At 34.0% G+C, this 6,139-nt stretch overlaps 1 non-coding gene across 1 annotated transcript; it reads right to left on the bottom strand.

Annotated features, from left to right (window-relative positions):
• Positions 1-1,456: 1,456 nt before the first annotated feature.
• LOC121208051 (small nucleolar RNA R71) lies at positions 1,457-1,563 on the bottom strand. Its single transcript, XR_005903076.1, has one exon. It is a non-coding gene; the product is annotated as a small nucleolar RNA R71 (small nucleolar RNA).
• Between the last annotated feature and the right edge of the window lie 4,576 nt (positions 1,564-6,139).

The raw sequence follows: 6,139 nt of genomic DNA, 5'->3' as shown, positions 1-6,139 counted from the left end.
AGATGTTTTCATTCCATATTATGAACTAAATTCCCTAGATACCTAGGATAAATCTTATTATTTTATTTCTGAATTACATGATAAATACTTGATTCTTGTTCTCAATTATGTATGCTTAATTTGTGTTTTAATATTTTTAGGATATTGATTCATGTTAAATATGCTTATTTCAGTGGAAAAAAAGTCCCTGTTTGAGAGTAGATCTAGCATAATTGAGTGGAGTTGCATACAATCCTAGAAATAGGACGACTTAAATTTATCTTGTTAGAGTCAAATATAATAAGGGGAATCCATAGATCGAGTTAATGCGACAATAGTGGTTTTAATTAGAAAGAGATTTCAATTAATCAACCTAGAGTCAGTTGATCTTTACTCTCGAAAAAAATATTAACATAATTTAGGGATTTTTACGGATCAAGGCACAAGTGAATAAATTGTTTAATTTAGATTCAAAATAATAGGTGAAGTTTAGGTGGATTCTTTCCTGGGTATTATTTATCTCATTGGTTATATTCATTTATTTTCCTAATTCATTATCTATTGCGTTCTTAGTTTAGTTAATTTTAGATTAAAATCAATCTCATTAATTTGTTGGCTAGATAATAGAAAAACAATAATTACTAGTACTTTTATTCCTCGTGGATACGATATTCCCTACTCACCATAGCTGTAATATTGTTCGGTAGGTGCGCTTGCCTTTGTCGTAATTATAGTTAGTTTAGTGACCATCGCCATTGCTAGGGATTAAAATATTAGGAACACTCGATTTTTATTAATTTAGCCATTTTTTATTTTTGTTTCATTTTATTTTTAATCTTAGTTTAATTTTTGTTTTCTAATTTTTATTTTATTTGCTTCTGGTAGATTCCTTTAGTTTATGACTAGAAGAAACCCATTAGGACCTTTAGTATTTGATAGTGAGATTGAAAACAAAGCTCACAGAAATAGTAGAGAAGCAAGACAAAGTTGACAGAATATAGTGGAAGAGTAAGAGGACTTTATTATTATCACTGAAGAGATGGGTGATAATCAGAATAATCAGCTACCTCCTATGGTTGCTGCAAATCCTGCAAATTTGAATCCCGCTCCTAGTACTATGTACGTTTATGCCAAGCCCACTCTAACTGGGGCTGAATCGAGTACTGTGAGACCTACCATTACTGCGAATAACTTCAAACTGAAGTCGAACATTATTCAAATGATTCAACAATTTGTTCAGTTTGATGGTTTGCAAGACGAAGATTCAAATACTCATTTGGCTAACTTTCTGGAATTCTGTGACACTTTCAAGATAAATGGCATTTTTTACGATGCCATTCTCCTACGGTTGTTTCTTTTCTTGTTAAGGAATAAAGCTAAACAGTGGTTGAACTCCTTACCACGAGGTTCTATCAGTACATGGGACCAAATGACCGAGAAATTTCTATTAAAGTACTTTCCACCGGTTAAGAAAACTAAGTTGAGGAATGATATCTCTTCCTTTGTATAGATGGACTTAGAGACCCTATATAATGCATGGGAGAGGTATAAGGATTTATTGAGAAGGTGCTCTCACCATGGGTTACTTCTATGGCTATAGGTTCAAACTTTCTACAATGGTTTGAACCCCTCAACTAGGCAATTGATCGATGCAGCAGTCGATGGTACTTTGAATAATAAAAAACTTGAAGAGGCTTATGAGTTCATAGAGGAGATGTCATTAAATAATTATTAGTGGCAAGTTATGAGGACGAAGTCGACAAAAGCAGCCGATGTTTTTAACTTATATGCGTTCACCATGTTATCGAATCAGATAGAACTTTTAAATAAAATAATTGATAATTTATGTGTTTCTACACAGGTACATCTGATGATGCAATGCGACACAAATAGAGATGGAATGAATAATTTAGAATATTTACCCTACAGTCTTAGCATAGAGAAGAAGCAAATAAATTATATGGGTAATAGTTCTAGACCTCAAAATAATCCTTATAGTAATAACTATAATGCAGGATAGAGGAACTACCCAAATTTCTTATGGGATGATTAAGGAAATCGAAGACCACAACACTCTCTAGGCTTTCAATAACAACCTTATTAGCAAGAGAAAAAACCAAACCTTGAAGAGATGTTAGCAAAATTTATTTCGATGTCAGAGACCCATTTTCAAAACAATGAGACATATTTAAAAAATTAGCAAGCATCAATTCGTGGGCTTGGGAATCAAATTGGACAGCTTCCTAAATTAGTTTCAGAAAGGCAGCAAGGTCGTTTATCTAGTAACACCGAGCCCAACCCAAAAGAGCATGTGAAAGCAATTACACTAAGGAATGGGAAAGTGTTAGCTGAACTTGAAAAGAAGCAGCAACAGGAATCTAATAAGGAAAATGATGAGGGGGTAAAACCCAAAGTGAGTGAAACACTAGTACTTAAGGAATATAAACCACTGATCCCATATCCAGCAAAGATGAAGAAAGATCGCATGGATGCACAATTTGGTAAATTTCTTGAACTTTTCAAAAAATTACATATTAACTTACCATTTGTTGAAGCTATTTTACAGATGCCTACATATGCAAAATTCTTGAAGAGCTATTAACAAATAAATGAAAGTTTAAGGAGCTTTCCACTGTGGAACTCAATGAGGAATGTTCATCTATTCTCCAAAATAAACTACCAACTAAGCTGAAAGATCCAGGAAGTTTTACTATTTCTTATTTTATTGGTAGTTTAAATATTGAGAAAGCATTAGCTGATTTAGGTGCTAGCATTAATTTGATGCCTTATAAAATGTTCAAACAACTTGGTCTTGGGGAACCGAAACCCACTAGGATGAGTATTCAGTTAGCCGATAGATCTGTTAAATATCCTAGGGGTATTATTGAAAATGTCCTTGTAAAAGCAGATAAATTCATATTCCCTGTTGATTTTGTTGTGCTTGACATAGATGAGGATGTTAAGGTGCCTTTAATTTTAGGTCGTCCCTTTTTAGCTACTGCTAGAGCTGTCATTGATGTGGGTGATGGTAAATTTGTGCTTAGGGTAGCTGAAAAAGAGATTATTTTTAAAATCTATGATGCCATGCAATTTTCTAGAGAATAAGATTATTCCTATTATTTTATTAATTCTACTGACCATGTTATTCAAGATTCATTACAGGAAATTGTTCATAAGGACACGTTGGAACTTTGTCTTGTCCAAGGAGAGGATGTAGATGATGATACTGCTCTGATAGGTAAGAAAAAAATTAATTTAGATTCTAATCAGTCTTCATTGAGATAGAAGAATTATGAGGGAATTGAGGTAAATGATGAATTAAAATTAAAAACCTCTATTGAAGAACCTCCCAAATTAGAACTGAAGTAATTATCGAACCACCTAAGTATGTATTTCTTGGAAATAATTCTACATTACCAGTGATTATTGCTTCAGATTTGTAGCCAAATAAGAAAGATGAGTTACTGAAGGTATTAAAGGAGCATAAAAGAGCTATAGCTTGGAAGATTTCTGACATTAAAGGGATCAACCTTTCTTTCTGCACCCATAAAATTTTAATGGAGGATGAATACAAACCATGTGTACAAGCTGAAAGATGATTGAATCCTAACATGAAAGAGGTCGTTAAGGCTTAGGTCGTTAAAGCTGAGGTAATTATACTTCTAGATGTTGGATTTATTTATCCTATTTTTGACAGTACTTGGGTGAGCCCTGTGTAGGTTGTTCCTAAGAAGGGAGGCATGACTGTTGTAGCCAACGAGAAGAATGAGTTGATTCCAATAAGAACAGTCACGGGATGGAGAGTTTGTATTGACTATAGGAAGTTAAACGATGCCACGAGAAAAGATCACTTCTATTTTCCGTTCATTGATCAAATGTTGGAAAGATTATCTTGACATATGTATTATTGTTTCCTAGATGGACTCTCTGGCTACTTTCAAATCCCGATAGCTCTCGAGGACCAAGAAAAAATGACATTTTCATGTCCATATGGTACGTTTGCTTATCGAAGAATGCCTTTTGGATTATATAATGCTCATGCTACTTTTCAGCGTTACATGTTGGCCATTTTTGATTAACTTGTAGAAGACATTATGGAGGTATTTATGGACGACTTCTCGGTATTCGGTAATTTTTTCCATCATTGTCTTAAAAACTTAAAACGAGTTCTAATGAGATGTGAGGAAATGAACCTTGTGCTTAATTGAGAAAAATGTCACTTTATGGTTCAAGAAGGGATTGTGTTGGGCCATAAAATTTCTAGTAAATGAATTGAGGTTGATAGAGCAAAAATTGAAACCATTGAAAAATTACCTCCCCCTAGTTCAGTTAAGGCTATTCGAAGCTTTTTAGGACATGCTGGGTTCTATAGAAGATTTATTAAAGATTTTTTCTAAAATAGCTAAGCCTTTAACGGATTTGCTAAAAAAAGATGTGCCTTTCGATTTTAGTCAGGAATGTTTAGAAGCATTTAATACTCTTAAAGAAAAATTAATTAATGCTCCAATTGTGGTTGCACCTGATTAGAATTTACCTTTTGAGTTAATGTGTGATGCGAGTGATTTTGCAATAGGTGCAGTTCTTCAACAGCAAAGAGACAAGCATTTTTGACCAATTTATTATGCTAGCATGACGTTGACAGCTGTTCAAGAAAGTTACACTACTACAAAAAAAGAATTGCTAGCTGTGGTTTTCGCATTCGATAAATTTAGACCATATTTGATATTATCTAAAGTTGTACTGACCATTCAGCTCTTCGTTCTCTTTTAACTAAATCAGATGTAAAACTTCGAGTTATAAGATGGATTTTATTATTACAGGAGTTCGATTTAAAAATCCAGGATAAGAAGGAAGCTGAAAATCATGCAGCAGATCACCTTTCCAGGATAGAGAATTCACATCTCAAGGAGCTTAATAAATGACTCATTTCCTGAGGAACAACGCTTAGTTATAACCGACTCTGAAGCTCCTTGGTTTGTGGATATTGCGAATTACTTAGCCGCTAACATCCTACCAAAAGGGTTGACAAATCATCAGAAGAAGCGATTCTTTGTCGATGTAAAAAGTTATTTTTGGGAGGATCCTTTTCTTTTTCGTGTATGTGAAGATCAAGTAATTTAGAGATGTGTTACAAAATTAGAAGCGAGTAAAATCTTGGAACACTGTCACTCATGACCAATAGGAGGACATTACAGTAGGACTAGGACAACACAGAAAACACTTGAATCAAGTTTTTATTGGCCCACACTTTTCAAGGACGCAAACTGGTATGTTACATCTTGTGATAGATGCCCCGAGAATAGGTAATATTTCTAAACGAAATGAAATGCCTCAAACTTATATGCTCTCATGTGAAATATTTGATGTCTAGGGCATTGATTTTATGGTCCCATTTCTTAGCTCGTTTAGTAATAAATACATTCTAGTAGCGGTCGATTATATGTCAAAATGGATAGAAGGTCAAGTTTTACCAACCAATGATGCTAGAGTGGTAGTTAGATTTCTTAAGAAGCTCTTTTCTCAATTTGGAACACCTAGAGCAATTATTAGTGATAGGGGTACGCATTTTTGTAACGCTCAATTTGATAAAGTTCTTAAGAAGTGTGGAGTGCATCATAGGACAGGTACCCCTTATCACCCTCAAACTAGTGGACAAGTTGAAGTTGTAAATCGAGAGCTCAAACGTATTCTAGAAAAAAATATAAAGTCAGATAGGAAGGATTGAATGATAAAAGTAGATGACACTTTATGGGCTTATAGAACTGCTTATAAAACACTTATAGGAACATCTCATTACAAACTTGTTTGTGGAAAACGTTGTCATTTATCATTTGAATTAGAGCATAAAGCATTCTGGGCAATAAAATTCCTAAACTATGATCTTAAAATTATAGGTGAGAAGAGATTGATACAGCTAAACGAGTTAGATAAGTGGCAAGCAAATGCTTACGAGAACTCACGATTATATAAAGAAGCGACAAAGCGATGCCATGATGCTCATTTGAAGCAACCCAAACAATTCGCAATAGGAGATCTTGTCCTTTTATATAATTTAAAGCTCAAGTTATTTCCCAGAAAGTTGAAATCAAGATGGGCAGGTCCATTCATAGTACAAACCGTTTTCCCATATGGTACAATAGAGGTAACTCATCCAACATAT

Source organism: Gossypium hirsutum, chromosome A01, assembly GCF_007990345.1.
Source record: "Gossypium hirsutum isolate 1008001.06 chromosome A01, Gossypium_hirsutum_v2.1, whole genome shotgun sequence".
Lineage (NCBI taxonomy): Eukaryota > Viridiplantae > Streptophyta > Magnoliopsida > Malvales > Malvaceae > Gossypium > Gossypium hirsutum.
This window is presented reverse-complemented; position numbering and strand designations above follow the sequence as displayed.